Source organism: Portunus trituberculatus, chromosome 42, assembly GCF_017591435.1.
Source record: "Portunus trituberculatus isolate SZX2019 chromosome 42, ASM1759143v1, whole genome shotgun sequence".
In the NCBI taxonomy this organism is placed as follows: Eukaryota; Metazoa; Arthropoda; class Malacostraca; order Decapoda; family Portunidae; genus Portunus; species Portunus trituberculatus.
In genome coordinates this window covers 31,453,425-31,476,217 of record NC_059296.1, presented here as the reverse complement: position 1 = coordinate 31,476,217, position 22,793 = coordinate 31,453,425, and the positions used below count along the sequence as shown (strand labels likewise).

Below are 22,793 nucleotides of genomic sequence, written 5' to 3'. Positions count from 1 at the left end.
TGCAAGAGTTAACCATTATTTTTAGTCTTTCATCCCTTTCACTGGAAAACCATGCATCCTTACTTTACCTTACCTTCCCCTTCCTATGACTTGAATCTTTTAAGAGGGAAGTTTCAAAACACTTCTCCAACTTTAGATAACCCTTCTCGCTCCCTTTTTTTGTATGTAACTTTTCGTTGCCCTTAACCAGTATCCCTCTTACATAAAAAAAGAGATCAAAGGGCGAGAGACTGTAGGAAAAACATATCAAAGGCTCGGAAACTGAAAGAAAAAAAAGGAAAACTAGTAATACTACTCGACTATGGACCGAGACTCTGCCCGCCTTAACCTTGTCACAGGAGTCCGAACGATAAAGCAGCATATGTTGACTTTGACTGTGGCCGCGTGAATTCTGCCGTCTGTCTATTTCATCTTCTTTAAATACGAATAATAGAACATGGTGCTGAGGACATGAATAAGTGGCGAGGCATTATGCATGGCGCCAGCTCACGACACTTTAGAAATGGCGATGCCAAAAATTAGTATGGAAAAAGGAAGAAGAGGAATAACAACAGCAATATCAACAGTAATAATAGTAATGATAGTAATAACAATAAAAATAATGATATAATGATGAAAAATATGAAGAAGGAGAAGAAGAAGAAAAAGAAGAAGAAGAAGAGGAAGAAGAAGAAGAAGAAGAAGAAGAAGAAGAAGAAGAAGAAGAAGAAGAAGAAAAGAAAAGAAAAGAAGCAGAAGATGAAGATGAGGAAGAAACAGAAGAAGGAAATGAAAAGGAGAAGAAGAAGAAAAGAAAAAGAAAAGAAGAAGAAAAGGAGAAAAGAAAGAAGAAGAAGAAGAAGAAGAAGAAGAAAAAGGAGAAGAAGAAGAAGAAGAAGAAGAAAAGGAGAAGAAGAAGAAGAAGAAGAAGAAGAAGAAGAAGAAGAAGAAGAAGAAGAAGAAGAAGAAAAGAAGGAGAAATGAAGATGAGGAAGAAAAGAAAAGAAAATGAAGAAGGAGAAGGAAAAAGAGAAGAAAAAGAAAAGAAGAAAAGAAGAAAAAGAAAGAAGAAGAAGAAGAAGAAGAAGAAGAAGAAGAAGAAGAAGAAGAAGAAGACGAAGGGTGCAGATGATACTAATGATTTATCAGTAGCTTAATCTAGCTGGTGTTCTATCTCAGAGACAGTGCAAAAAAAATCCAGCTGGTGTTCTATCTCAGAGACACAGTGCAAAAATATCGAGAGAGAGAGAGAGAGAGAGAGAGAGAGAGAGAGAGAGAGAGAGAGAGAGAGAGAGAGAGAGAGAGAGAGAGAGAGAGAGAGAGAGAGAGAGAGAGAGAGAGAGAGAGAGAGAGAGAGAGAGAGAGAGAGAGAGAGAGAGAGAGAGAGAGAGAGAGAGAGAGAGAGAGAGAGAGAGAGAGAGAGACTTGCGACACCTGTACCTTGTTTTCGAGCGTACCGTGTTGCACCTCATCATATTTCCTATTGGACGATATATTTTCTTTTATTTATTTATTTTTTTAGTTCATTTCTACTTTGTTTTTATTTTTCAACGACGTTTCTCCCTTATTAACGACGCTTTCTCTTTTCCTCGAAGTTGTTTTCATTCTTCATTTTTTTTTTTTATATATTGATTTCATGAACGATTGAACGCTTAGTTAAGGGGAAGTCAACGAGTCAATTACTGTATGGCGGAGGAACTAATAGTGGCGATAATGGGCGGTTAGTTATGTCTCTTTACTCACACCAAGCTGCGGAGACAGTATTCATTCCTACGAGTAAAATAAACACACATAAATCACTTACCACATAGTTTTCTCCGTTATACATCCTCCGTGCTCTTTTCCATCCTGTTCTCCCACACGTTGTTTAGTATATGTCGTGGTATAAAGGGTCACAATAACCACAAAGGAAAAAAATAGGCAGTATCAGACCTACTTGTTCCCAGGAAGTTGCCAATGGACTTGGTACGTACATCATCTAATATAGGTACATATTCTGAAACACTTCCGCGCCGGACCTTCACTATTTTCAAAGGGCTCCAGTTGGAATGACAAGGGTTTTTAAGGATGTTTCTGTAATTCTTGTACGTACATCATTCAATACAGGTAAATATTCTGAAACACTTCTGCGCCGCACCTTCACTCTTTTCAAAGGGCTCTAGTTGAATTGGCATGGGTTTTTTAAGGGTGTTTCTGTAATTCTAGTGACATGTTAACAAATTTTCTGTATTATCAATAGGAAAAAAAAAATACTCTTTAGAACTCGGTTATTTGTCTCTGTAGTCTTTGAAAACGGTCCCGTGGAGCGTTTCTGAATATGACGCATAAAGTGAAACAACACAAGAAAGACACACTTCGGTACACACACTTGTTATACAGACTAACACGTTCCCTGGTGTTTGTTCTTCCTTTGTGTTCTTTCTCCATCTGCTCTCCTCTCTTTTCTCTACCTATTATAGTTCTCCCAAAAACAACAACAACAACAACAACAACAACAACAAATTTACCTGTTTCACTCATAGCGGAGAACAATCGTTCACTCTGCCCTCAGCCCAGGAGCGGAGTAGGATGTGGGTGACTGAGAAAAGTATTGTCTCGATCTGTGAAAAGACAAAAGAAGAAGATAATGGTTAGGAAGGAGACCATCTCGTCTTTCACCACTCTAATAACTCATTTCTCCCTATAACCGCATGAAGCTTTAGCCCTTTACTTCTTGTCCTCTCCGATTACGAAGGCTAAGGCTCCTGTCTACGTTTCCCTTGATGAGTCCTTTTACAGTGTTCATGTGTTAATCAGAGCCAGTATTCTGAAACGCTTTAGTCTCTCGCTACGACTTATTTTAAAATCTCTAGTGTTTTTTCATTGATGAGGGAGAATCTTTATAAAATCACTACTAGAATACTAAAAATCCCTTTGAAAACTTCGATAACATCCATTGGAACCTGGTGAAATTGTAGAGTCAGCTAGTCAGCTTGAGAATACAGTTCCAGATTCCCTGTTATTATTCTCCGCCCCTCGAGATATGCAATTGTTCTATCCTTGCACTGAGAAATAAATGTGTGGGCCTTGTGTCGACGCTGGGGATGGTGAAACACGCTCAGACGAGGCCAGGTGTCGCCTTCCGCCTGGTGAACCAGTGGGGCAATGCAAGTAAAGTGTATCGCTGTGCTTTGTGATTTGTCAACTATTACTGCCACTAATCATAGCAGCACCAGCCATGCGAGGCCAATTATCCCCAGCGAGATAATTGTTCGTTACCTGTCGCTGTCACGCATCACAGGAAGGTTAAACAAACAATATATTACACAAAAACAAAATGCTGTCAATATTCCTAAAATCATCCTCAGTGTGTATACATTCTTTTCAACGTCAGCTAGGAATGGTGAAATTGGATGAGAGAGAGAGAGAGAGAGAGAGAGAGAGAGAGAGAGAGAGAGAGAGAGAGAGAGAGAGAGAGAGAGAGAGAGAGAATGTGTGTGTGTGTGTGTGTGTGTGTGTGTGTGTGTGTGTGTGTGTGTGTGTGTGTGTGTGTGTGTGTGTGTGTGTGTGTGTGTGTGTGTGTGTGTGTGTGTGTGTGTGTGTGTGTGTGTGTGTGTGTGTGTATGCTCAGTATTAAAGGTCGGTGTTCATTGCAGTGTCGAGGCAAGCATCTGTAGCAACACCGCGTGCCCGTGAAGGAAGCAGACACAGCCATACTCAGTGCCGCGGTGTTCCCTCAGCAGCCAACCAGCTCCAAGACCCTGAGATGAACAGACAAAAAGGAGCAAGGAAACAGTAACCTAGACATAAGAACATAAGAAATCTAAGCTGTAAAAAGGCAACGGGCCTAGACGTAACCAAACCCTTTATGAAACATACCTGTCTTTATTCACCTATCATCCTCATCCATAAATTTACCTAATCTCTAAAAACTCACTAATAACTAGGGACTATCAGCCTAATTACTGTATCTACTCCAATCATCTAACAATCCTTTCTTAACTCTTTTTAAAGTATAATTCTATGGAGTTTCAACCTATTATTTCTTGTTTTATCCTGGCCCTGAAAGTTTTGTTTGTCAGTGTCTTGTTATATCCTCTATACCACTTAACTCCTTCAGTGCTGGGAGGCTTTTTTTACCATGTGATTTTGGTACGATTAGACGATTTCATATTCATTATGGAGTTCAGAAGAGTAATGGCCAGAGTCTTCACTATTATAATCTCCTCATAAGTTTTTGAAGCTGTAAAAGATTGCCAAATAGTAAGCAGAATTTAATATGAAAACAAGTCTTACTACTGAACCTCAATCACTATCGGGCAGAGTTCGTAAACCGTCACGAATACAATTGAGTGTTCTATTTCTGCCGCGCCGTGGCTTTGAGAGACACACTGCCAGTGACACCCGACCTTTCCAGGCTCAGGAGGTGACAAGTTTTATGAAAGGCTCATCAATGGAAGCGAGACAGGAAATTGTGCAGCTGACAAATACATGTGGCTTTTTTTTGTGACTCCCTTATTTGCTTCTCCGTGAATATTAAGTAATGCGAGCTTAAGTTCACTAAGGTTTGAAGAGAGAGAAACAAAATCAACATAAAACGTAATATAAATTGAGAAATAATTATAATAGTGAATGTTTTGAAGAGGAAAAGTGAGTTAAACACAGATACATTTCTAAAACATTTTGCGCGAGATATTGCTAGAGACAAGTATCACGCATTCTGACGCTAACGAGGTCGACAGGTAATACTGGCCGGTGCTTCACTGGTCGATCACCCGCCCCGTGACATTCAGGGTGTGTGGCGCGGCTTTACTCACACTGCACTCTGTTTCACCTCAGCGCCGTCACTGCGAGCGCCGTCACTGCCAGAACGGTCGATCTTGGACCAATTTCAGCAAAAGTGGTAAATATTTTAATTCAATTCGTGGCTGAAACAAGGACTTAATGAGCAGCAATGCATTGGATGTATCTGAAGGCAAGTTTACTGCGTGTTTCCATTACTGACACAATTCTTTAGTGTTCCGTTGCAAAATGTTAAGGATTTTCAGAGTCTAACACAATATGGACGATACAAAAATATATTAGTGATGCAATTTTTGCCTGCGTATGTTTTCCTTTTTTTTTTTTTTGCGAAATCTTCGTGTCAGCGCGCATGGTTCCGTGAGCTGCGAGGCACGGCTAACGTGACACACACTCCCATTCCACCTGAAGCACTTTGTCGCCAATATTTCTGTATGAGCGCGTCTTTTTTTTTAACTTTACGTTCAATTTGCTTTTTCAGACACTTTTATGATGTAATAAAAATGCAAGTGATCTCAACACGTTTTCTATGAAGTGAAGAGAATTTTTACCTTTACACCTGAACGTCAGAAAAATTACACGCTTCAGTTTTCTATTTCCTTTTTTTCAGTTTTGTCTTGTTTTCGTTCCAGTTTTTCCATAAATGCTCTCTTACTGGACAATGCTGCTGAGGACAGGCGGCCCAATGGGAGTTTTAACTTAGACCTATATTTTTAAACCTTTTGTTCACTCATAAAGTATATTTCCAAAGCACCATAAAACTAAACCAATAAGTCATAATGAGAGTTTTTCTTCTCAACCTCTTCAATATTAGAACGAATTTTCAACATGAATTATTAGTGTGATTACATAATTTTGTTTACATTAGGAAGGGTCTATGGAGGTCAGAAGATTAATGGCCAGTCTTCATTATTTTAATCACTATTTAAGTTTTTGAAGCTGTATAAAATCGCCAAATAGTAAGCAGAATGAATATGAAAACGCGTCATGGTACTGAAGGAGTTAATAGTGGAGAAACTATGGTAAGCTATCGTTAGAATCATGAAAAACAAGTCGAGGCGTCCAAAGTCTTTAAAATACAGAAAAAAACCCAAGGAAAATGAGTGATTTACGTTGGAATTTTGTGCTAATATACTGTTAGAATCATGAAAATCCTCGTTGGAGATCACAGTAACAGTCTCTACAGCCTGAGGAAAGTTCCCAATAAGAGACGCCTTAACCCCTTCAATATTGAAATGCATTTATACCTTGACTTTTGGGTATGATTAGACCATTTTATTTGCATTAGGAAGGGTTTATGGAGGTCAAAAGATTAATGGCCAGAGTCTTTACTATTCTACTCCCAATATATGTTTCTGAAGCTATATGAAATCGCCAAATAGTAACCGGAATGAATATGAAAACACGGTCTGTTACTGAAGAGATTAACAGTTCACACAAGGGAGAGACGAAGCGCGCAAAACAACTGATCTGCCTCGCGTTTTCTTGACAGAGCTGAACCAGTCAAGGCGAGATGAGGCTCTGCAATACATCTTCCTTATCAGAGGCGGGGCAACGTGACTCCTTTGTGCCGGTGTATTTATCAGACTGTCACAAGAAACAGCACCTCATAACATACAGTCATGATATCTTTTGCGTGTCCGTCAATCTGTTTGTCTGTTTGCTTGTCAGTCTGTCTGTCTTCATTCCCAACATTCGTAATTCCTTCCGTGTATCTGTCCATCCGTCTGTCAGTCTGCCTGCATTACCAACACTTCTGCTATCGTGCCAAATGTCGATCTGTTTAACACTGTATCCTTAAAAGAGACAAGTATATCTTTATTCTCTTCTTTTAGCTGAGACAGACATTGCAAGCTTGTGAACGGGGAGGGGGAAATATATAAGATAAAATGAATTAAATTATATAGATAAAAAATAGACTGGATTAAAGAAGATCTTTCTGTCTCTCTCTCTCTCTCTCTCTCTCTCTGTCTATCTATCTGTCTGTCTGTTTCTCTCACCTCCCACGGCTGTTAAAAGACTGACCACCAACATTAACACTTATTCACGCCAGTTAGCTTGTTGAGGCGTTTTTCACGGCGTGTAAGCCTTCATTCACAACTTTCTTGTCGCCAGCAAAACACGCCACTACTTTCCGGGAAATGTCCGCTGCAGAGGTGAGCCACGGGGCGAGTGTTAATGCTCACCTCAGCGGTCAACACCACCACCGCCACCACCACCACTACCATGGTAATCATCACCTAAACCACCACCACCACCATCACCACCACCATCACTACCATGGTCATCACCACCACCACTACCACCACCACCATCACCACCACTAACATTGGCACAAACAAAATGATATGAAAGATAAATATCAAGTAACAATAACAGTAACAACAATAACATTAATAACAATAACAGTAAAAAGAAATATTAATAATAATGATAATAATAATAATAATAATGATAATAATAATAATAATTGTAATAATAATAACAATACCAATAATAATAATAATAATAATAATAATAATAATAATAATAATAATAATAGTAATAATAACAATAATAATAAAAAATAATAATGATGATAATAATAATATTAAATAATAATCATCATAAAAATAATAATAATAATAATAATAACAATAATAAGAAAAACAACAACAATAATGATAATAATAATAATGATGATAATAATAATAATAATAATAATAATAATAATAATAACAATAGTAACAAAAATAATAATATATTAACAATGATTATATTAATAACAATAATAATAATAATGATGATGCTAATAATAACTTAATAATAATGATAATAATAAAAAAATAATAACAACAACAATAACAACACCAACAATATAACGACAACAATACCAATAAAAAAAAATGAAATAGCAACAACAACAACAACAACAACAACAACAACAACAACAAGGCAAACCAAATCCAATGAAAACTGAAAAAAAAACATAACTAATCATTACCAAGAGGAAAAAACACTTAACTTGGTGACAGGCAGACGCGTCCTTCTTGGTTTTTAAGTGCTGTGCTTTACCATAAGGTGACGATGAAGTCTAGTGGTGGTGATGGTGGAGAGGAAATGAGAGAGTGGGGAGGAGAAAGACTTGTTGTTGAGGAGGGGAAGAGAGAGGTGAAGGTTGGTAAGCACATCATACAAGTCAACGTTTAAACCAGCAAAAAATGTAAGGTTAATTAAGCTTGCGAGTGATTTATTGAGGAAGGAGGAAGTGAAGGGATAAAATCACGTCTTTATTTGTGCAGCAGGCGGCGCGGCGCGGGAGAAGAATGCAGGCAGGTCAGGGCCAAACTTTTCCTTCTCCACTCTCTCCTCGCCTTCCTCATTTTTCTTCTTTCCTTCTCTTTCCTTTCCTCTTTATTTCTCCACTCACGAAGGTCTCTCTCTCTCTCTCTCTCTCTCTCTCTCTCTCTCTCACACACACACACACACACACACACACACACACACACACACACACACACGTGGTTAGTGTTTGGTGTGTAAATGAGTATGGAGGGCAACTGGATGTAAAGCAAAGGTAGCAATGAATAATGATGGATATGTAAAACTGCCGGAACACGCCATGAATACAGTATGAGTGAGGGGGGTGGGAGTGGGCGGGACGAGGCGGGGCTGGGCGTGGTGAGGGGTGTGGGTAGGGCAGTCAGCGGGGAGAAGACCATCAAAGGCTATCTGTGTAATTTAGAATTGAGTATTTTTGTGTAAAGTTAGGAGGCCGTGGGCACATGTAGACCTTGACGTGCGGCGTGTGGTGTGTGAAGGCAAGTGTGGTTCGTGGCGGTGCGTGGGTATCATTACATGTTCGTATTTCTCTCGCCTGCAGCCACACTTCAAGTATGATGGCTGAGAAACATAAGGGTGATTTAAAAAGTGAGACCATCAAGTGATACCTAGGAGCGCCAACGCCACACACACACACACACACACACACACACACACACACACACACACACACACACACATATGTACACAACTCCCAGTAACTAGCTAAGAAGCACCTGACGCTTCACTGAGTAAGAGAAACTGACAGCGCCTAAATAGCATAGGAGTGACTGTTACTTGAGCCTACTTTCTATATTCATATCTAGTAAGTAATGACATGTAATCACATTCCAACAAGTAACAAGGAAAATATCTTGCAAAGTAGACGGTAGATTGTTTCAAAGCCACGAGTATCTGTCAGTGTTTGCTGGTGACGGGCCGTGTGGAAGTCCAGACTGCACCAACACACCTCGCCGCCTTCCTAAATCCGAGATTAATCTGTGTTCACTGCTGGCGAGTAGCTGAGCATTATACCAGGCGCCGCGTGCATCAGAGGCAGCTTGGACCAGTTACGGAATCAATTAGTTTGTGGATTAGTTAGTTTGTGGAACAGCTTGTTTCGGACAGGAATGGACGAGGGGGCAGCAAAGGTCAGGGGTAATCACCGCCCTGAAGTTCTTAGAGACTGGTGGCGCGGCGTGTGCAGGGTTGGGGAAGCGGACGGCGGGGTTTGGTGTTGCTAGACATTCACCTTGATCTATCTGGGCGTCGCGGTGATCAGGCGCTACCAAGACTTGCCTCACTGTTCGCGCTGCACTGGAGGCCCGGCAGCAGCTTTGTCTTTATTTCCTGAGCTGCATATGGCCTTATCCGCTGTGCTTTTGGTCCCGAGTAGCGACTTATATATTCTTACAGTTGTGCTTGCATTTTTGTTGGGGCAATCTAACTTTTGTGTGTGTGTGTTTTCAGCAATTCTGTGCTTTTACCCCGGTGTGTCCTCGTCGTCTTTCTGTTGTGCCTCTCAAAGCTTTTATTTCTCGTGTGTGTGTGTGTGTGTGTGTGTGTGTGTGTGTGTGTGTGTGTGTGTGTGTGTGTGTGTGTGTGTGTGTGTGTGTGTGTGTGTGTGTGTGTATGTATGTCTGTGTGCGTGTGCGCGCGTGTGTGTTTGACTTATTGTGTTTGTCTTCACTAATTTCCTCGACTTGAGACAACACGCCCCTCAAGTTTGGCTCAGGAAAATTACTCTGGTGGGGTTTACCTTCAGAATACTTGTAGTTACCTCCCGTGCGTGATTTGCGGGGATGGCTGAGGGCGCGAGTCCTTGCCTGACTTCTGAGTCTCCTGCCACCCACTGCCGCTGCCCCACGACCTCCTCAGCGGCCTCACCCTTCCCTTCTCCCTCACAGTCTTCTAGTACACCACTTTCCTTTTTAACTATATCCTCTTCCAGGAATTCACTTCTCGTCTTCCAACAGTTTCCCTCTCCCCCTCCTTATGTCTCCCTGTCATTCTCTGCTTCAGTTCCTCCACAACCCTCTTCTATATCTTCACTCCCTTTCTTCTACCTCCTCCATGTGCTTCTCTCCTTCTCATCTTTCTTACACCATCTTCCTAACCATCACTTCACTTTCCTTTGTCTCCTCAGTGCCAGTCCTTCCCCTTCTCTTCACACTCTATTCTTACCCCGTCCTCCTTACCCCTCCTTCCTTCCACATGACGGCTTCCTCGGTGAGTCTGTGCTGAATAAAAGAGCAACCAGATGCCGCAAAGCTGGAGAGAGGAGGAGGGCACGCGGGGCTAAACCTATCTTCTTTCTCGACTCTACGAACCCAACACACCACACCGTTACCTACTTCCCTGCCCGGGCTGCGTGATTCCCGCGACACTCTTCTCTCCTGTGCGGTGTTTGAAGCTATTTGGGTTTTATGGAGTAAGCTGATATTGGGAAAAAACTGCCTGGCCATCCTCTCCCACCTCAGCTATGAATGTGCGCTGTGTGACTCGTTGCTCGACGCGGTGCGGGGTTGTGTAATCAGGGGATGCGCGGCGTGAGCGGGGCGGGCCTCGTCATCCTCCTACAGTGCAACGATTCGCGGCGGCCATGAGGCAGCCCGGGATGATTCGGCGGCGGTGCAGCGAGGCCAGGTGCGCGCCATAAGTTTGGATGGAGTGGAGGTGAGTGCGGCGGTAGGGGGAGTTGAGGCAGGTATTACGCGGACCCAAGGGCGTCGTAGGGAGAGGCGGAGTAAGACACGGACGAGGCTGCCCTAAGGTGTTGCTCCGAGCTGCTGCTTACATCTCTTTCTCTCCCACAAAGTTTCGCTTCTGTCGCTAGCTAGCCTCTCTCTTCCCTTGCAGGCCTAATTTTTTTTTCTCTCTCTTTACCTTGGTATTGTTATTGCTACTGGTACTCGCAGCCCGCGCATTACTCCTCTCAACATTCTTCCTTGTAACTAACCCCTCTCTCTCTCTCTCGTTCTCTTCTACCTCAGACGTTCTCCTCTTTCTCCTTCCCTAGCGGCAATGTGTACTGGGTCCTGCCGGCAGGCTGGCGGCGCTCTAAGGTATTGCTACCCATTGCCGTTCACATTTCCTACTAAGTCTCTTCCCTGTAGCCAGCCTTGCGTCTCCTTTTCTCCCTCTGTCCCAAGCTTTTTTTCCCTTCTTTTCTTTCCCGCTGCTGTGTATATATATGACGTTGTTGTGAAGTACTGGCTGCTGTCTCCTGAACCTCCTTTTCCTCTTTCCTCTTCTTCATGCACCTCCTTATTCTCCTCCTCCTCCTTTCCCTCCAACACTTCGTCACCGCAGCCAACCTTATTGCTTCCTTCAGGGACTATATTTCGGTTTCCGACAGTCACTATTCTGTTGCTGCTCTTGCTGCTGCTGCTGCTGCTGAAGCTTCTACTATTACTACTGCTGGAAGAAGTGCAGGCGGAAGATAGGATGAGGAGGAGAAGGTAGAAGAAGGAGGTAAGAAAAAGAAAAAGAAGAAGAAGAAGAAGAAGAAGAAGAAGAAGAAGAAGAAGAAGAAGAAGAAGAAGAAGAAGAAGAAGAAGAAGAAGAAGAAGAAGAAGAAGGATAAAAGAAGAGGAAGATGATGATGAAGAAAAACAAGAGGAAGGGAAAGAAGACGAATATAAGCAAAGTAATAACAACAACAACTACAACTGCTATTATCCCTCCTTTTCCCCTCCTTTTCCACCACCACAGAATTCTTCCTCTCTCCTTCTTCCTACCGTGCCCCCATTCCCTCCCCTTTCCTCCCATCATTGTGTTTGGTCGGGCGGAGATGGCGCGCCTCTCCTCAGCGGCGATGATCCAGCGGGCTCTGCTTCCTGCCGCTGATCAAGTCTATTCTAGTCACGCCGCCGCGCAGATCATTCACCCCGGTGCCCTGAATCACGGTCCCATAATGCAGCATCTCCCGATCATTTCTTTAATGGAGGAGGTCTCTTGCCTTGCGGCGGGAAGGGGAAGGAGTGAGAGGATGGAGAAGCTATAAGGAAGGGAGGAAGAAAGAAGCATCTAATGGACGAGTCTAGGAGGGGAGAGTGGCGATCTGAAGAGAAAAAGAGGAGAGAGGATAGGGAAGTGCGGCTACAAAGACAGACAACAAGAGAGCAGAAGGAGAAGGCTGTGAGTGATGGAGGAAGGACGCTTTGAGACTCCCAAGAGGTCAGAGGGAAATAAAACAATAAGAGAGGATTCAAACTGCCGGGGAAGGAGGACAAAGTGCCCGAGTTATGAGCGACACGGACACTAAAAGGGGCGGAGGGAAAAGACAACATGGGTTAGGAAGACAAGCGGATATCTTCTCTGGGATGTCGCTATATGAAAAAAAGAGAAAAAAAAATTATATCAAGGAGACGGCAGTTCTTTATCGGAATAGGGAAGTGGATGGCTTCTGACGCCCCCACAAAACCTTTTATTTCTCTCTTTCCTCGCCTCTTCTCCGCCTCCTCTGTCTTTCCTGAGCCGCCGTGACCCAGGACGCGCGGAGCCTCGCCTGCCTTCACCCCACAAAAGACTGACGGACGTAAATGAAACTCTCCTTGAACAACTTGAGGGCGGCGGGCGAAACGGCGACTATGGAACAGGAAACGACGGGAATCTGAGACGATAATGTTCAGAGAGAGAGAGAGAGAGAGAGAGAGAGAGAGAGAGAGAGAGAGAGAGAGAGAGAGAGAGAGAGAGAGAGAGAGAGAGAGAGAGAGAGAGAGAGAGAGAGAGAGAGAGAGAGAGAGAGAGAGAGAGAGAGAGAGAGAGAGAGAGAGAGAGAGAGAGAGAGAGAGAGAGAGAGAGAGAGAGAGAGAGAGAGAGAGAGAGAGAGAATTTCATGGTTATAATCTTATTTCAATTAATATAGAGAGGCAGTTTAATAACAAAATGATCTAGTTCTTCAAAACAAACTTTTGAAGAAACAATACGACCGGAATACACCCACACCCACACCCACACCCACACACACACACACACACACATGCACAAAAGGAAGAGCGTGAAAAATGAATAGGATATACGCATAAATATTGAAACAGATCCTCTTAATTACTACTTCTCGTTTCATCATAACACACAGTGGGAAAAAAAATCTTACCGCAGAGAGAGAGAGAGAGAGAGAGAGAGAGAGAGAGAGAGAGAGAGAGAGAGAGAGAGAGAGAGAGAGAGAGAGAGAGAGAGAGAGAGCGCTTGGGAAAATGGGAAGAGCTGGGGGGTGTGAATGAGAGCTAAAGGAGAGGCACATGAGAAGATTGGCTGGCTGGTTGTCTGGCTGGCTGACTGGCTGGCTTACTGTCTGGCTAGTTGGCTGGCTGTCTGGCTGGCTAGCTGGCTGGCTGGCTGGCTGGCTGGCTGGATGTCTGGCTGGCTGAATGGCTGGTTGGCTGGCTGGCTGAATGGCTGGTTGGCTGGCTGGCTGAATGGCTGGTTGGCTGGCTGGCACTATGAGTTATGTAGACTGGCAGCTTTTTGTGCCTCAAGTGACGGATGATGGAGGTGCGGGCGACACTTGGGCGGGAGTGTGAAGGTTGGCGGAAGTCGGATGAGAGAGAGAGAGAGAGAGAGAGAGAGAGAGAGAGAGAGAGAGAGAGAGAGAGAGAGAGAGAGAGAGAGAGAGAGAGAGAGAGAGAGAGAGAGAGAGAGAGAGAGAGAGAGAGAGAGAGAGAGAGAGAGAGAGACTGATGTGCATAATTGATCTGGTTTCGCTACATTACTCCCCTGCGTTGGTCAAAAATAGTTGTTAGGCGCTGTGATGGAATAGGAGTTTTTTTGAATGTATGGCGGCTACTCGTAATTCTCTAGCGAGGGTTATTGACTATTTCTCTTTGCGCACTGGCAGGTTCATCACGGAATTTGCCTCCATTACTGTGAAAAAAAAAACGAGATAGGTAAACAGGCACACAGACAAACATATAGAAAAAAAAAATATACACCACTCTCTGTAATACGGATAACATACAGACTAAAAAAACACAGACAGGCAAATGCAACACAGGTAAAAGCCAGCCAGACATATAGGGAAGAGAGAGACACATAGACAGACAGAGAGATACAGTGTTTGTTTGTAGTACAGACTATGTAGCGCCTCATCAGAAGGTTTCCGTAGCATCATCATACTCGTATATTCCTTTTGTCAATCTTAAAAAAACAAGGCGAGGAGGAGGAGGAGGAGGAGGAGGAGGAGGAGGAGGAGGAGGAGGGACACCTGAGGGAGGAGGAGGGCAAAGAAAAGAGGAGAGAAACACCTGAGAGAGAGTAACACCTGAGAGAGAGAGAGAGAGAGAGAGAGAGAGAGAGAGAGAGAGAGAGAGAGAGAGAGAGAGAGAGAGAGAGAGAGAGAGAGAGAGAGAGAGAGAGAGAGAGAGAGAGAGAGAGAGAGAGAGAGAGAGAGATGAGAAAGTGCCGGGGGTTATTTGAGAAGGACAAGGAGAGGAGTGACGGAAAAGTGACGAACAAAAGTGCTGAGAGATGAAAGAGATGACGCGAAGTTCAGTTGTATAGACTTAAAAGATTCTCTCTCTCTCTCTCTCTCTCTCTCTCTCTCTCTCTCTCAGCTGTAGAAAGGTCGCGAGTTCGATCCAGCTGTCTTTCTTGGTAGGATAGGATGCCTTTCCACATTCAATTTACTTGATATTTAGTGATTTTATACAACTTCAGAAACTTATGTCGGGATTAAAATAGTGAAGACTGTGATTATAAATCTTCTAACCTCCATAAACACTACCTAATGTCAATAAAATGGTCTGATTGCATATAAATCTCAAAATGGAAATGTGTCTCAGTAATGAAGGAGTTAACAGCCACTAAATATTCGCTAAGCATTGAACAGTGAAAGACACGAGCTCGACAGGAATCTTAGTGTGCCAAGGGACAGCTGAGGGCGTTACCCAGTCAACCTCGTAAACAGCAAACCTTTTCACGTCTTTGTTATTTTCAGGACATCTCTCAAATTTTAGATGATCCTTTTCAGACTATGCTCCTTAGGGACTCACATCTCTAGCAGTCCTTTTCCTTGTTGCCCTACGGATGCTTACATGAAAAAAAAATATACGACGTTATTTATGTATTATAACTCTTTTACTAGCGTGTTTAGTAACAAAATATGTTCTTGTTTCTGATTTCCACGCCATGCAATAAAGACAGTTGTTATAGCGGTCACACACACACACACACACACACACACACTCACACTCTCACACACACACACACACTCTCTCTCTCTCTCTGTGTGTGTGTGTGTGTGTGTGTGTGTGTGTGTGTGTGTGTGTGTGTGTGTGTGTGTGTGTGTAAACAGGTGGACGTGGGTGTAAGTGTGTGTTAGACTTGCGAGCAGCTACATCAAACACATCAGGACAAAGGAAAAGATCGGTCATCATGAGGAATTACACGCTGCACCTTTTTCTGTTCCCTCAATTTTTTGTCGTCATTGGCTGTCCTCCTTTCACGTAAAAAATAAAAAAAATCAGGAAAAAATGCGACTTATTATTTTCTGTGAGCACCGGAGATGAGGTGAACGGGAGCTGTCTGATGCTGACTGACACACTTTGTTCTTATTTATTTTTCTTCTTTTTTGGCTTCAGGTAGTTACGCTTAATAATTCTACAGCGACACACACACACACACACACACACACACACACACACACCTCCCCTCACTGTTCCCTCCCAGCGCCCACACACACACCAGTCACCTTCCATCAGCACCAACACGGCAGTTTTTATGGTAGAAGCACGCGTAATAACCGCTTTATTGCATGCCTCACAAACTAGTAAGAGAAACATTACTACTTTCTAAACAAAACACACAAGTGATGAAAATGACGCAACAAAGGACTTAGGAGTATGAATAATATAGGTATGTAATGTTAAAGATATTATAATGAGCATATGATAAAGACTGGTTGATGTGAATGGTACTATATACATGTTTAAATAATTCTTTTTTGTTTGGGGATAAAAGGGCGTTGACAGTAGCGGGAGAGTAAACCATGATATAAGGTTATTGTTGAAAATTTAAGCTCGGCCTTGGCATTAACACTCACACACACACACACACACACACACACACACACACACACACACACACACACACACACACACACACACATCAATGTCTCTGTAGCTCCATAGCTCTTTGTTCACCAGCGAAACAGTCACGCTATCACACACAGCATTGTCACCATACAGTTTCTTCTCACTCTGCGATAAGAAACACCTCATCGCTAGCAATATTGAGCAAAACCGACTCGATTAACAACAACTGAACTGCATAACAATGTGCATGAGTATAGACTGATTAAAAATAACAATTATACGTACGAATCTTTTTAACGATTGCCTGTGAAGATGAAGTGGTGGCATGGAAGGATATATGGCAAGAAGGTCCTGTGTAGAAGTTTAAGCGATTTGGTGCAGGAGGAAAGTCTCTATCATGCTACCTTTGACTGAAAGATGTATGCTGCTCGGCGTGAAGCAGGAAGGCAGCAACGACAGCCAGGTAGTGTTTGGTACGCCGATGGTAAAGAGTGTAGGCGAACAAAGAAGGGTTCTGTGTCGTGTTAATACAAAACTGTCAACTCTGTCTGTTTATCAATGTCACTCGGAATTTCAAAGTAATTATTAACAACTACCGCATTTCTATGACTCAATATAACAAATAGGTAATTGAAAATAAATCAAATCACTTCATATGATTAATTTCTACGTTCTTGAGAGCATACTCGTAAGTCTACAACCACGTGAAGCTCATTTCATTCTTCACTCTGAAGTTATGTGCAAAAGCGAGGCACAGCGAAACCTTTCCTGCATACACATGATAGAGGGAGGCTGGCGAGGAGGCTTCTTGTCTTTCTATCCTGTCTTTCACGCGCAATTTATTTGTTGCTGATGGTGTGTGTAATTTAGCAGACTAACACGTAGGCAGGTTCTTCTTTCTTTACGTTTAATATCTGTTATGTGTGTGTGTGTGTGTGTGTGTGTGTGTGTGTGTGTGTGTAATTGTCTCTCTCTCTCTCTCTCTCTCTTAAAAGTCAATAAAACAATAATAATAATAATTTCTCTCTCTCTCTCTCTCATTATCATCATCATCATCATCATCATCTTCATTATCATAACTATAAACAACAAGAGCAAGAAAAGCACCACCAATAACAACTACCACCACCACCACCACCACCACCCAGCTGGCAAGGGTTAATGTTTGATGCTGCTGTCAGGGAATCCAAGGCTGCCACACTCCAAGGACTCTACGATAACACAGCCGGACAAAAATCCTTACTTTTTATTAAGACTGCCTGTGGATGAACCATGAGTGACCGAAGAGAAGAAGAAGAAGAGACAGAAATAGATCAGAAGACAAAGATGCCACAACACCAACCAGTCCTGTGATGAAAAGAAAATGACAATAAAAAAACAGAAAAAAAATCCAAGCTGGAACAGAATATCGAGACAAAAAAAGACTGACGAAAAGGAAGAGTAAGGAAATAAAAATGCGTACCAAAGAGAGATGAATAAACAGCAAAATGAGTAAATAAAATGACAAATAACAATAGAGATAGAGATAAATGCGTAAAAAATACAAAGCAAGAATTGAAGAAACAAATTAACGAGTAATGAAAGAATAAAAAGAAAGAAAGTAAAATAAAGAAATGTCAGACAGATGGAGAAATAAAAGCTTAAAAACAAAAAAGAGCTGATATCCAACGAGAGAAAAAGTATAAAAATCCGCGGCTTTGTGGGAGGAGGAGGAGGAGGAGGAGGAGGAGGAGGAATACAAAGGAAGACAAACAGCAACAGACCCTTAGGTCCTTACTAGACTGTTTGTGAAGACTATCTACTAACTACCAGTGGTAGAGACAGGACAGCAAAGCAGAAGGCTCCTCCCCATCCGCCCCTCCCTCCAGCCGAGGCTGGCAGGAAAAGAAGGCGAAACCATGTGATATTAAAAAATCACATGGAATTTTAGTAGTAGTAGTAGTAGGAGGAGGAGGAGGAGGAGGAGGAGGAGGAGGAGGAGGAGGAGGAGGAGGAGGAGGAGGAGGAGGAGGAAGAAGAGAACGAGGGAAGAAGAAGAAGAAGAAGGAGGAGGAGGAGAAAAAGAAGAAGAAGAAGAAGAAGATATAAAGAAGGAGAAGAACAAGAAGAAGAAGAAGGACAAGAAGAGAAAAGAAAGAAAGAAAGAAGAAGAAGAAGAAGAAGAAGAAGAAGAAGAAGAAGAAGAAGAAGAAGAAGAAGAAGAAGAAGAAGAAGAAGAAGAAGAAGAAAAGTAAAACGAAAAGTAAAATGAATAATAATAATAATAATAATAATAATAATAATAATAATAATGAAAATAATAATAAGAGGAGGAGGAGGAAGAAGAAAAAAAGAAGAAAAGTAAAACGAAAAAGTAAAAGGAAGGAGAAGAAGAAGAAGAAGAAGAAGAAGAAGAAGAAAAAGAAGGGGAGGAGGAGGAGGAGGAGGAGGAGGAGGAGGAGGAGGAGGAGGAGGGAGGAGCAGGAGGAGGAGGATGAGGATGAGGAGGAGGAGGAGGATGAAGATGAGGATGAGGATGAATAGGAGGAGGAGGAGGAGGAGGAGGAGACATTATACAAAAAAGTATAGGATTTGACTTACCTACTTAACCCTTCTTACTGTGACAGACTGACTGACTGACTGACTTTTGGACTGACTGGTGGACCGACTGGTGGACTAACTGACAAGCTGAATCAATGCCTGGTTAAAATCAATCATACCTATCCAAACAACACCCAGGAATGAATGATAACTTTGCTTGAATAAAGACAACAAGGTCACAAGAAACACCTTAAGTACAGTACAGGGTGGCGTGAAAGTCTTAGGTGTCAGCGTGCCATAGTTCACTTCCTACTTCACTGTGCCCAGCCGCTCGCAAACAACAACGCCCAGGAATGAATGATAACTTTGCTTGAATAAACACAACAAGGTCACCAGAAACGTCTCAAGTACAGTAATGGGTGGCGTAAAAGTCTTAGGTCTAAGCATGCCATATTTCACTACCTCATGTTCTTCACTGTGCCCAGCCACTTGCAAACCTCCAAGCCACTACATGAAGGGGGCATCTTTGTCACTTTTCCACCGTGCTCTTCCTCCTCCTTCACTGGACATTGAGGAGAGGTGTTGATATTGTGAGTAATGTTAAAGATACATTCCTGGGCCTAAAAGTCTGCTGCTGTCGAATGGATAGGCTATTCCGCAGCCTCCTCCCTTTTTCTTTCTCTTACTCTAACTTCCTTTCTCTTCTGGTTTTCTTTCTTCAACACATCAATGATAGCATGAAGCGCAATGATAATAATGTTAATGATGAAGATGATAATGATGATGATGATAATAATAATGATAATAATAAAAAAAACAATAATAATAGTATTAATAATAAAAACAAATAATAATAATGATAACAATAACAATGATAACAATAATAATAATAATAATAATAATAATAATAATAATAACAATAATAATAATAATAATAATAATAATAATAATAATAATAATAATAATAATAATAATAATAATAAAAATAACTACAGCAGCGGGAGGAAGATGAATAATAATAATAATAATAATAACAATAATAATAATAATAATAATAATAATAATAATAATAATAATAATAATAATAATGATAATAATAATAATACTACTACTACTACTACTACTACTACTACTACTACTACTACTACTAACAACAACAACAACAACAACAACAACAACAACAATAATAGTATTAATAGTAATAATAACAATGATGATGATAATATGAATTATAATGATAATGATAATAATAATAATAATAATATAATAATAATAATAATAATAAATAATAATAATAATAATAATAATAATAATAATAATAATAATAATAATAGAAGAAGAAAAAAGAGGAGGAGGAGGAGGAGGAAGGAGGAGGATCAGAAGGAGAAGAAGGATAAAGAAAATGAGAAAGAGGATATGGAGGACGAGGAGGAGAAGAAGGAAGATGAAGAGGAGGAAAAGAAGTAGGAGGACAGGAAGATTAAGAAGAGAGAAGTATACAAAAGTGCCATTTTTATATAAGTTACCACTATTGACAATGTATCTTGCAAACCTCACCAATCGTTAACCAGAATAGATAACTGAAGAGATGGAGGAATGAGTCTGCACTGCGAAAAGTATTAGAGTAGAAGCAAGAAAATAAAGCAGAGATACATAAAATAAGAACAAACTAGTGGTGTGTTCGTGGAGGAACCAATACTCTTATTGCATTAATGTATGACTCGCCAAGGTCTTCGTTGTTACAATTGACATTTAATCCTTCTGCTAATCAACACTGTCGGAATTACGAGTAACATTTCAGGCATGATTTTGGTATTTCTTTCTTTTGAATACTTCTGGGGAAAAGAAGAGATAGAATTGACCTTTTACTCTCTCTCTCTCTCTCTCTCTCTCTCTCTTCTTCATGCGTCCATATAAATAGTCTTAAATCTGGACGTTAACCAAGGACGTTTATAGGAAAGTAAGGTTTAAAGGGAGCCATAATCATACAGTGTAAAGTTTTTAGAATGCATGACCTCGGCATAGAGTAGGGTGGTGATCAATGCCTTTTCCGATGTCTTTAACCTCCTTAGTCATTGCAGACCCGTAATCATTAAAGGAGGAGCGAAATTAGGAACAGGAAGTCACCCACGTTGATATCGAAAGAATCTGAAAATTTATGCTCTCCGACTGTATTAGTTTTGTGTAGGTAAAGTTGTTGTCCAGAATCAGGTAACTTTTCGTATCCACTACTACTGTTTCTGCGTTCTTTCTCAGTGATGTTATGTGCTTTACGAAGACTGTCGGCAGATCAGAAAACGTTACGTAGGATTAAAGGAAAAAACAAAGTGTAGTGGGAAAGATTGTGTTATTAAAAGATTTGGTTATAGCTGACGCATGGCATAGTCTTGAAGCGAATATGATGCTTTCACTTAGAATCAATTAAAAAAAAAACTATAGATTGTTTTGAAAGGCAACAGATTAACACGTCGGTTTCTATTTGGGTTTTCCTCTGTTTATGCAGAATGCTACTCAAATAATCACTAAAACTATGAAAAACCTTTATAAATTCCTAATAGCATCCAATACAGTGTTTCAAAAGTGAAAAGAAAGGTAACGAAATGATTTAGAGTACGATATATAATTCATTTGCACCTCTGAATTACTAAAAACTTCCAGAACGCTGATTAATATACAGCCTTCATTAGTTTGAGGCATTATGACGCTCTTCAGACTAAAATACACACACAGTACTAAAAACATACATGTTCTTCAACATTCAACAGCAAAAGGTGAGGGTGAAAGTGGGACAGGATGAGTTGTGACACGTGTGAGATTTCCTGAAATATATTGAACGTTGGTTAGTATTTATTGATACACCCACACACCCACACACACACACACACACACACACTCTCTCTCTCTCTCTCTCTCTCTCTGTGTGTGTGTGTCTCAAGGTCCAGAGCGGGGCAGGCACACAAGGGCGGCCAGCGGGGGTGCCATCAATAATGTTTCCGTTCCACACTCAAAGACTTAAAACAGCTAAAATATGGCACGTCACCGCCTCAATGGAAGGTTGAAGCGCTGCGTGCTGGGAGGCGGGGCGAGACAGGGGAAGGCATGGGGAATAGGGGGTGAGGAAGGGAAGGGGTTGTTCTATTAAGAGGATCGGAGGGGAGGGAGGTTGCTGTGTGATGGAGGAGGGGAAGCAGGGATGAGTGGGTGAGGATTAATGGGTTATGCTTGACGGGGGGAAAGGGGAAGGCTAGAAGGGGAAGAGGAATGGGAATCGGGGTATTGTGTATGAAGGAAAGGCGAAGGCCGGGAGGATAAAAGGAACAGCGAAACCATTTTGAGTTCATAGGAAGCTGGATAGTGGAAGAAAAATTGGGATAGATGGGAGGTGAGTCTTCGCCTTTACTATTACGTGTCTTACTTCAGATCACTGTAGCTTATCAGGAACAGCACCGCAGGAAACAAGACAATCTACTGTTGGTCTATTGTTGCTGTGTTTGCATGGGGATGGAAAGAGGGAGGGTGAGTGAATGACTGATATATGAATGTATACACCTCAACAACATGGTCATATGGCGCCGGTAATGTAAAATAAAGAAGAAGAAGACTGGCGAAAATGAAGGAAAGAAAAAGGAATGCATGAGGGTTAGTCCATACTTGCACTGCCGACACACACACACACACACACACACACACACACACACACACACACACACACACACACACACACACACACACACAGAGAGAGAGAGAGAGAGAGAGAGAGAGAGAGAGAGAGAGAGAGAGAGAGAGAGAGAGAGAGAGAGAGAGAGAGAGAGAGAGAGAGAGAGAGAGAGAGAGAGAGAGAGAGAGAGAGAGAGAGAGAGAGAGAGAGAGAGAGAGAGAGAGAGAGAGAGAGAGAGAGAGAGAGAGAGAGTGTGTGTGTGTGTGTGTGTGTGTGTGTGTGTGTGTGTGTGTGTGTGTGTGTGTGTGTGTGTGTGTGTGTGTGTGTGTGTGTGTGTGTGTGTGTGTGTGCAGAGAGAAAGGGAGCGAGAGTGAGAGAGGAAGGGAGAAACTACAGCGCCGCCCGAGTGATCGTTGCCTCTCGAAGCTGTCCATTACCTCAGGCCCGTCCATTGCAGCAGCGACGGGAACAACTGCTGCCTGGAAACTGAAACTGCCTTGCCACTTCTACACACCAAGAAG

General features: G+C 41.9%; 1 long non-coding RNA gene across 1 annotated transcript in view; it reads right to left on the bottom strand.

The window, feature by feature from the left end:
- The window catches only part of LOC123517750, a 40,550-nt gene that overhangs the window by 12,376 nt on the left and 5,381 nt on the right, over positions 1 to 22,793 (bottom strand). The window contains exon 2 of the long non-coding RNA XR_006678564.1: positions 2,487 to 2,579. This is a non-coding gene — a long non-coding RNA (uncharacterized LOC123517750). The remainder of the gene's footprint in view (positions 1 to 2,486; positions 2,580 to 22,793) is intronic.